At 50.5% G+C, this 10,649-nt stretch overlaps 1 pseudogene; it reads right to left on the bottom strand.

Annotated features, from left to right (window-relative positions):
• Positions 1-4,336: 4,336 nt before the first annotated feature.
• LOC148117496 (polypyrimidine tract-binding protein 1 pseudogene) lies at positions 4,337-8,938 on the bottom strand (annotated as a pseudogene).
• Between the last annotated feature and the right edge of the window lie 1,711 nt (positions 8,939-10,649).

Below are 10,649 nucleotides of genomic sequence, written 5' to 3'. Positions count from 1 at the left end.
GTAGAGCCTTGGGGGACCTGCTTCCTCCTTCTCTCCCGTGCATCCGTCTTTGATACTCCAAGGTGTATCTTTCGACTTGGGCTCTATTAAATGAAAGCTCACTTAGCCTTTGCTGTGCTCTCTGCCCTGACCTTTGGGAAGGTGGAAGCAACGCTGATATTAGGCAACTTTACTCAATGACCAAGGTGCGATTCTCCAGATATCCTGTAATCTGTAATCAGATATGGGCGCAGCGGCAGAGATACCTAATGATGCATCACACAGGGCATGATACCCTGGCCCACTCAGTGACTTGAAGCACTCCCTCCCGCCCTGCCCCCTCCCTCCCTCTTTCTGTCTGTCTCTCTAGGTCTCACTCTGTCTCCCCCAGGCCCCTCCATCTGGTTGCTTGGACCCCCTCCGGGACGTAAATGTTTTAAATTTCTCTTTCCCCTCTCCCAGTGTTTCCCTTACACCAGGTCTCCACCTTCTTCCCTGCCTTCGTGTTCCCCTGCCAGGGGCCTCCTCTGATGGCCCCCTCTGACAGCTAGGCTCTTCTTGTAGTTTGATTTCTATTTCTGCCATGAAACAAATGACCAGAAGCTACTTGGACAAGGAAGGGTTTGTTAGGCCTGTATATCCACGGCAGTCGATCATTGAGGGAAGCCAAGGCAGGAACTTGATGTAGGCACTTCATGTTTCTTGAAGCAAAAGCCATGGAGGAATGCTGCTTATTGACTTGTTCCTCCTGACTCGTTTACTTTGCTCACACTCCAGGACCACCTTCCAAGAGATGGCACTACATCCAGTGGGCTTGGACCTTCCACACCAATCATTAATCAAGAAAATGCCTCCACGACCTGCCTCCCGACCAGTCTGATGGAGACCTTTTCCCAGCTGAGCCTCCCTCTTCTCAATTGACTCTAGCTTGTGTCGAGTTTACAAAACAGGTTTACAAAAGGTTTACAACTAACTTTTCTAGAAGACTCCATTTCCTGGCCTCCCCTCACTAAAAGCCATTTGAGCTTGCTGCCTGTCCCCTCTCCCCAGGCCTCTGCCATTCTGGCTCTTTCACTCTCCCCATCCCCTGGATAGCTCACCCCAAGAAGCATTCAGCCAACACTGGTACACTGGTGTGTGTGTGTGTGTGTGTGTGTGTGTGTGTGTGTGTGTGTGTGTATGTGTATTGGGGGGGATGGAATTCCTTTGACTGTGTCCCTGCTGAGGCTTTCCGCTGGTGGCTATCCTGCTCATGAACAATCCCATAGCCGCCTTTCCCTCAGGTGCTGTGAGCCTCTTTTCCTGAGAGGCTGTGTTAGATGCTCCAACCATGCCAGCCTGACACTTGGCACTCTTTGTTCCACCTGCCTCCCCACCCAGCCAGGGATTCCTCACGAACAATGAGAAAAGGTTGATTTACTCCAATTTGATATTTGTCCACTTTAGACAAAACTATACCAGCCCATTATAATCTTGTGTATAACCATGTTAATAACACAAATGTATAATGGGACAAGTAGATATGGTAAAGTTAAACCCAGGCGTCAAATCTATAGACAGAAAACACTATATTGAAGGGTTTGGTAATCAGTAAACATGCTACAAAAAGTGAATGCAAGGGCTCACCATTAATTGAATCACGAATGAAATATCAAAAGCTGCAAAGGCAGGGCTTGGTGGAATAGTAAAAACAGAAAACCAAAACAAAAGAAATAAAAACAAACCAGAATGGGGAGGTGGTTAGAACGGTCATAGTCAAAGAAGACAAGAACAGGGAAAGCCTGCAGCCTCCACATCCGCCAAAACATCCAGAGCCAGTGAGTCCAAATGCTGACAGGGAGACAAGCAGGGGAGGGTCGCTCAGAGCTGGCTGGGGAGGCAGGTGGAACAAAGAGTGCCAAGTGTCAGGCTGGCATGGTTGGAGCATCTAACACAGCCTCTCAGGAAAAGAGGCTCACAGCACCTGAGGGAAAGGCGGCTATGGGATTGTTCATGAGCAGGATAGCCACCAGCGGAAAGCCTCAGCAGGGACACAGTCAAAGGAATTCCATCCCCCCCAATACACATACACACACACACACACACACACACACACACACACACACACACACACACCAGTGTACCAGTGTTGGCTGAATGCTTCTTGGGGTGAGCTATCCAGGGGATGGGGAGAGTGAAAGAGCCAGAATGGCAGAGGCCTGGGGAGAGGGGACAGGCAGCAAGCTCAAATGGCTTTTAGTGAGGGGAGGCCAGGAAATGGAGTCTTCTAGAAAAGTTAGTTGTAAACCTTTTGTAAACCTGTTTTGTAAACTCGACACAAGCTAGAGTCAATTGAGAAGAGGGAGGCTCAGCTGGGAAAAGGTCTCCATCAGACTGGTCGGGAGGCAGGTCGTGGAGGCATTTTCTTGATTAATGATTGGTGTGGAAGGTCCAAGCCCACTGGATGTAGTGCCATCTCTTGGAAGGTGGTCCTGGAGTGTGAGCAAAGTAAACGAGTCAGGAGGAACAAGTCAATAAGCAGCATTCCTCCATGGCTTTTGCTTCAAGAAACATGAAGTGCCTACATCAAGTTCCTGCCTTGGCTTCCCTCAATGATCGACTGCCGTGGATATACAGGCCTAACAAACCCTTCCTTGTCCAAGTAGCTTCTGGTCATTTGTTTCATGGCAGAAATAGAAATCAAACTACAAGAAGAGCCTAGCTGTCAGAGGGGGCCATCAGAGGAGGCCCCTGGCAGGGGAACACGAAGGCAGGGAAGAAGGTGGAGACCTGGTGTAAGGGAAACACTGGGAGAGGGGAAAGAGAAATTTAAAACATTTACGTCCCGGAGGGGGTCCAAGCAACCAGATGGAGGGGCCTGGGGGAGACAGAGTGAGACCTAGAGAGACAGACAGAAAGAGGGAGGGAGGGGGCAGGGCGGGAGGGAGTGCTTCAAGTCACTGAGTGGGCCAGGGTATCATGCCCTGTGTGATGCATCATTAGGTATCTCTGCCGCTGCGCCCATATCTGATTACAGATTACAGGATATCTGGAGAATCGCACCTTGGTCATTGAGTAAAGTTGCCTAATATCAGCGTTGCTTCCACCTTCCCAAAGGTCAGGGCAGAGAGCACAGCAAAGGCTAAGTGAGCTTTCATTTAATAGAGCCCAAGTCGAAAGATACACCTTGGAGTATCAAAGACGGATGCACGGGAGAGAAGGAGGAAGCAGGTCCCCCAAGGCTCTACCCATGGGGCATTTATTAAAGTGGGGCATGAACCCTTCATTCTGTCTAGGATGGCCTGAGCCTCAAGAGCAAAAACGGCTGCGCTGCTGCGCTTCCTTGGGCCTACCAAAGAAGAAAATGATTAACCTCACTCTGTTATTGTCAGGTCAACTATGCAGTCGGCTAAAGGCTGTCCTGTGTGGTCCAGAAAGCTGGGATGCGTGTTTGAGATAGGAGATAGCTCACCCCACTTACTACCACGAACTTACCTTTTAGCTTGTGTTAACTTTGGGTCGGGGAGGCACAGCTGGTCGTGTTTACTCTCACCTGTTTGGTCTTCATCATTGCGTCACCTGGGCCCCTACCACTGGTTCACCTTTAACTTCACAGTGATAAGCCTGACACTGTTCTTGTGGTTTATTTTTCACCCATGACAAGCAGTGACAAGCACTTTGAGGGACGACTGCTGAAATGACGGCATTTGAAAGTTTGCACTGTCTCTCTGAGGACTCTGCTGCCTTCCCGCATTCCCTATGGCAGTGCTTCTCAAGCTTCCTAGTTCTGGGGCCCTTTAAATACAGCTCTTCATATTGTGGTGACCCCTAACCGTGACAGGATTATTTTTTTTAAACCGTGACAGTATTATTTCTTTTCTAAGATTTATTTATTTTTGTTATGTATACAACATTCTGCCTCCATTTATGCCCGCGCGCTAGAAGAGGGCGCCAGATCACATTTCCGATGGTTGTGAGCCACCATGTGGTTGCTGGGATTTGAACTCAGGTCCTCTGGAAGAGCAGTCAGTGCTCTTAACCACTGAGCCATCTCTCCAGCCTCCCCGTGACATTATTTTTGTCTCTGCTTCATAGCTGTAATCTTGCTACTGTTATGAATTGTAATGTAAACATCTGTGTTTTCCAGTGCTCTTAGGCGACCCCTGTGAAAGGGTCATTTTGCTCCCAGAGGTCATGGGCCACAAGTTGAGAACCACTGCCCTAAGTCCTTGCCTACCCCAGCCATCAAGCAGGGGCACAGCTTCACCTGGAGGAGAGCCCCACCTCAGTGGTTAACCAGCTCAGGTGGTTAGCGTGGATCTATAGCTGAATTAGTTATTTCTCTCGCTGCTGTGCTCAAATACTGGGCAAGAAGCAGTTTAAAGCAAGAGAGGTTTATTGTCTTTGTCATGTGAGTGGATACAGTCTATTGTAGCAGGGAGGGCCTGCAGGCAGTGGTGTGACATGGCCGGTCGCTCTGCATCCATCGCAGCAGGAAAGCAGAGGATGAGAAGTTGGCCTGGGCTATGGAAGCACAGGGCCCAGCCCCGCTGTCTTGCTTCTTCCAGTCACGTTCCACCTATGAAAGGATCCAAAACCTTCCCAAAGAGCGCCACCAGCCGAGGAACGAGCATTCAGACACGTGAGCCTATATGTTCTTAATATACTACATTCTGCCCCTGGCACCCATAGGCTCATGGCCACTACATAAAGCAAACAACACCCATTCCAAAGTCAAAGGAACCCACGGTCTTTAACAGTTCCAACAGTGTTCAAGAGTACAAGTCTCTCCTGAGCCTCAAGGCCTTCTCTTAACTGTGAGCCCCTGTAAAATCAAAAGCGGGTTATATATGATGGCTATATAATATACATTATGTCTTTAGTATGTATATATATAAGATATGTATGTATGTATGTATATCCAGGTATCTCTATTCTTCCAACACACAATGGCACAGAGTAAATATGTGGACACAGCAAAGAAAGATCAGACCAAACCAAGACTGAAATCCAGGAGAGGGAAGGCTGCAGTTTCTTGTCCATCCTCTGGGGCTCCTTTGGGAACCCGATTGGTTCCAAAGGTCTGGCATAGACCCGTCCCCTCCAGCCAGGGTCCATAGAGTCCCTCTCTTGGGAGGACTCCACTCTACAGCCACACCTCGTCTCAGGGGGTGGCCCATGCTCTTGGCATCCTCCCCCCCCCCCCGATCCTGGGGTCTCTCCTACAAATTAGGGTTTGCCTCCACAGCTGTGCAGCAGCAACCCAGGGACCTCCTTGTCTGAAATATGATCCTGTCACACTGCCTAGCTTCAGTGGCTTCATCGGCTATCACCCAAAGCTATCATTGCCCAATCATTTACTTATGTATTTATGTATTTATTTATATATTTATTTTTCCGTAAGCATTTTACTGTGCTTGCAAACGAGGCAGCAGGTGGAGGGTGTTGCCACACCAGCTAGAGGTGTCGTATGTTCCCCGAGACCAGAGAAAGCAGTAGTGTTCTCTGTCTACCTTGGTGGTTCAGTTCAGTCAGAGCAAATGGCCCTCTGAGGTGTTCTCTTTGAACAGCAACCACCTTCAGTGGTGTTCTAACCCACGACTCTCCTTCACCTCACAGTCTCACTTTTCTATGTCACAGCCTCCAGTGGGCACGGAGTGCCCTCCTGGCCCCTTTCCTACTGTGCCAGTATAGAGCAGGAGGCGTCTCTGTGTTGGGGCTAATTCCATTCCCAGGGACAGCTGTGCTTGGTCTGTAACTTTGACCTCTTTTCTCTCCTTGACGGTCTGCTCCACTCCTTGCTCTCTCTGCAGGCTTGTGTGAGAGCATTGTATCATTAACCTCGACACAGCTCTGAGTGCTATCCTGTCCCTAAGGTTCTCCCAACAAACGAAGCAGCCCACTGCTTTTGAATTCTGCATCCCTCAAGTTCCCAGGACACAAGCAAAATGCAGCTAGGCTCTTGGCTAGAATTTCACACAAATGGTCTCCAGCCCGGTTCCCAAAGGAGTCTTAGTTCCCTCTGAAACCTCACAAGCCGGGCCTCCTCGACTACCTGGATTTCTCCCGGCATCCTGGTCTTCCAAACTCCCACCAGAAGGGCCCGTGAAGCTCTCCCTTGAGCATTCTAGACCCTTCCCAGGGCAAAGTTCCAAACTCTCCCAAGTTCCTGCTCCCAGACCATCTAGAATCCCTGCATACCACATGGCCGGGTTCCTCACAGCAATGGTCCAGCCCATCCCACATCTCATTCTGCCTTGTTACTTTTCTCAGTGCTGAAGAACAAATAACCCCCCTCCTCCCAGTATAAAGGAGGAAGTGGGGAGGGTACAAGCCCACCTTGGAGGAGAAGGAAAGGTGTCAGCAACAGGAGCAGGAACAAAGAGCAGGAGGCTGGCTGTTGGCATCTCACTGGTAGTCAGGAAGCAGCAGAGCAGCACTGGAAGTGGGGCGGGCTCCAAAGCCTCATCACCCTTCCAGGTGACTCTCCTCCTCCTGGAAGCTTCCACCTCCTAAAGTCTCCACAGCCTTTCAATAGAATGCCACCAGCTGGTATCCACGAGTTCAAACACATTGAGTCTCTGGAGGCCACTTCACCTGCAAAGCACAACAGTAGTCTGGGTGGGGACAGGCAGGTCTCAAGGGCGGGAAAGTGCCAGATGTACAGTCCAGAACACCTGCTGTGGCCAAGTGTCTGGAGCTCCAAGGGGGCAGCGCCCTGCCCTTCCTAGGGATAACAGGGCTGCTTGAGCCCCCACTCCCACTGCCAGCAAGGTGACCACAGTCGTCAGTCCTTTTAACATCAAGGAAGACAATGATCTCTCTCTCTCTCTCTCTCTCTGACTCTCTGTCTCTCTCTCTCTCTCTGACTCTCTGTCTCTCTTCTCTCTCCCCCCCTCACCCACCAGACAGCAGCCAATCTCTGTTCTGTTCAGGTCACTGCAGCTGCTGTTAAAGTGTCCTTTTCTCTAGTGGAAGAAGCAGCTGTCTGCAGTGGGCCGGACAGGCCCCTCTAGATGGTGATTCTGGAGAAGGAGACTCGCAGGTGGTGGTTCTGGCCTAGAGTGTGACCATGCAGCTCCACCAGAGCCTGGATGGCCTCCTCTACTGAGCCCATCCGGATCAGCGCCATCTTGCGGTCCTTTGGGAAGAACTTGAAGGCCTTGACAGACCCCCCGCTGCTGGAGAAGAGTTTCTTGAGGTCTTCCTCTGAGACCGAGCTGGGTAGGTTGGAGAGGTGCAGGGTGGCAGAGGGTGGGAAGATGTTCTGGAAGTTTTTGGATCCGGGCTTCTTAAAGCGGTGCAGCGGGGAGTTGGCATAGTCCTTGGTGAGGCCCTGGTCCTCCTTGCCCTCCTGGGGCAGCTTCACGCTCTGGTGCTTTGACGGCATGATGCAGAGAGATTTGCCATGCAGTTTGTGCCCATTCAGGTGCCTCAGGGCCAGCTCAGCTTGGCCGCCATCAGCCATCTGCACTAGCGCGTTCTCCTTATTACTGTACAGGATCTTCACGTGGTGCACATCGCCATAGGCACCAAACAGAACAAAGAGGCTTTGGGGTGTGACTTTCTCAGGGTTGAGGTTGGCAACCAGGAGGACAGCGTTCGCCACACCCGGGGAGCCCGAGGTGACGACTGGGCTCTCTGCTCCAGCTGCTGCCGCTGCCACAACCGCTTCTGGTATGGCCAGCGGGGCCAGGGCCTTACCCATTTCTGGGATGGCAAAGCCTGCCCTTTGGGGAATCGCAAAGGTTTGAGGTGATGCAGTGCTTGCATACGGAGAAGCTGGGGCCACGACAGGTGCATCGAACGCTGTGGCCCTGTTCTGGGCTGGCAAGGGTTGGCTGTCACCCGAGGGCAGGTCTGGGCGCGTGTAGTCACGGCTCCTGTCGTTGTTGTACTTGACCGTGAGGTCAGTGAGCCCAGAGAAGGCAATGCGCAGTGTGCAGCAGGCGTCGTAGATGTTCTGCCCATCCAAGAACAGCTTGGCACGCTGGGCACTCAGTACGTGAGCATACTGTAACAGCACCTGGAACCGGCTGTTCTTACTGTATATGATGATTTTCACAACTGTGCCAAACCTGGAGAAGAGCTGGTGCAGCACTTCCAAGGTCACACGATAGAAGTAGTTCTCCACGAGGATCCTGAGCACAGGGCTGTGCCCGGCCACCACGGTCCCTGTGTCCACAGCAGCGGCTGGGGCGGCCCAGGCCATATCTCCTGCCCCGTCTGAGTTCTCAGCTGGCAGGCCTGACTGGGCACCCACCTGGCTGGAGGCACCTGCGCAGCCTGGCTGGACATCCACATGAGTGTGGTCGCCCTCCTGGCTGGGAGCGACCACCAGGCTAGAAGCAATGGCCCGGCTGGTGGCACCTGCCCTGCTGGAGGCACAGGCCCATTCGGAGGCACTCCCCTGCCTGGGTTCACCCTCCTGGCTGGAGGCACCCTCCGGGCTGGAGACACTCCCCTGCCTGGGCTCACCCCCCATGCTGGAGGTGTCTGCCTGCCTGGGAGCACTGGCCTGGTCGTGGGATCTGCTCACCTTGAGCTCTTTGTAGCGGGAGAACTGGATGTGGACAGACTGCCCACGCAGCACAGGAGTCACCCAGGTGTAGTAGTTGACCATGGTGTTGGCGGCCTCCTCCGTGTTCATCTCCATGAAAGCCTGGTTCTTCCTCTTCAGAAACAGTAGATTGGACACCTTCCCGAACGGCAACGCCAGAGAGAGAACTTCTCCTTTGGTGACATCACTTGGCAGCCTGTGGATGTGGATCACTCTCGATGGGCCCTCAACACTGCTGCTATCCCTTTTGAGCCTCTTGCTGTCATTTCCTTTGGGTGCAGAGGGTGAGTTGCTGCTCATGACCGCAGACTGGTTCTGGACACAGGCAGTGAGAAGAGCTCCTGCGACCACAGCCCTCAACCAATTGCTGTGTGTAAGAACAAGAGCAGAATGGCAGGAGATGGAGTGGAGGGGAGTGAATAGCCCAGCCCTCCTTGTTTGATACAGTGTTGTCCCTGATGTTGAACACTGAGACACTCCTCTCACTATTCTGGAGCAGTCTCTGCTTCTCTCTCTCTCTCTCTCTCTCTCTCTCTCTCTCTCTCTCTCTCTCTCTCTCTCTCCTCTCCCTGTGTGTGTCTATTTGCCTTGTGTTCTGTCTGTCTCTTATCTCTGGTACTCTCTGTCTCTCTCTCCCTCTCTGTTTCTCTGTCTGTCTCTCTCTCCCTCTCTGTTTCTCTGTCTGTCTCTCTCTCTCTCCCTCTCTGTTTCTCTGTCTGTCTCTCTCTCTCTCCCTCTCTGTTTCTCTGTCTGTCTGTCTCTCCCTCACCCCCCACGTGTGTGTGTGTGTGAGAGAGAGAGTGTTCCCCATATATCCTGCCTGGAATGAAGGAAAAAACACATATAGTCTCATATCTTGAGGATTGCCCGCTTAGACCTGGAGCTATACTTTCTTTCGTTGAAAATCTCTATGGTGCAGGATTAACACTCTCTAAGTGCTGGCATCCCGAGTTCAAGCACTGAGGAGTTTAGTAAGTACCTGGAAAATCTTTATCATGATTCTTCAATGTACATCATATGCTTAACTGCCACTTACGATTTGAAGTTTCCCCTTGGGTTTGGGACTATTATTTGGTAGACAGCATCATGGCTTAGCTGTAGTTTGCAGTGTTTCAGCCAAAGAGAAAGAGATAATGATGCTAAATTACAATGTATTGAAAAGTAGTGGCCATGGCCAATCTTCTCAAAGAGGCTATTGTGCAAAGGGCAGAGTAGAGGAGATGCCAGTGCATTCCCAGTGGACTTCGTGATTTAGCTCAAGGACTTTAGTAAAGAGAGACAGGATTTGGGAAAGGAGTCACAGAAATCAAGGAAGTGCTTGGAGTTAGGTAACTGGATAGTTTTTAAACTGGGCATTTAACAAATAGTTTCAGAAAGTCTCCTACGAATTCTGGAGTGGGAGAAATTTCATTCTGCCTCTCAACACAACTCTTGGTCCTTCAAATAAATCACTTGAGCACAATAGGCCTTTTCCATCTCCCATCGTGTGGACGAGACCTCAGTTCTTGATGATAACTACAGTTCCATCACGTCAGAGTTGCTGAGATGTGGAGGTATCTATCCACTGCTGATACCCTCGGCCTGAAAAACACCCACTGCCAATAGAAACCATGTAAAACATACATTCTCAGACCTAGGAGTGCTTCCTTGTGAAAATCAAGGTGGAGTAGAATCCTGTGTCCTCCAGTTTTAAAAAGGAGGCATGTATGATGACCTAAATACTAACGTGGTGACACTCAGAGTAAATGACCAGAGAGAGAGCAGTGCAGTTTTGAACGGTGCCAGTCACTTTCACTATAATGGGCACCGTGATGGGCACTTGAGTGGCATTGCTCTGTATACTTACACCCATTTGTTCCCTTTATAGGCCACAGATAATTTTTGCTTCCTTGTCTGTGCACTGTTCTTCTTATGCCTTACTTCACTAAGATAAACATGCATTTACTATAGGCATTTACATTCTGTTATGTCAAAACAGAGCACATTTAGCAGGAAAAAATTAAAGAATTGAATTAACCTTGATATATGAAGTATAAATATATACTTACATCTTTATAATATTAAAGACATTGATTTTTCTTTACATAACCATAAAAACATGTTCTTGAACAATCCCTGAGCTTTTACAATC

Source organism: Myodes glareolus, chromosome X, assembly GCF_982192425.1.
Source record: "Myodes glareolus chromosome X, mMyoGla1.1, whole genome shotgun sequence".
Taxonomy (NCBI): Eukaryota; Metazoa; Chordata; class Mammalia; order Rodentia; family Cricetidae; genus Myodes; species Myodes glareolus.
The sequence above is the reverse complement of the archived record's forward strand: the minus strand, read 5'-3'. Positions and strand labels throughout refer to the sequence as shown.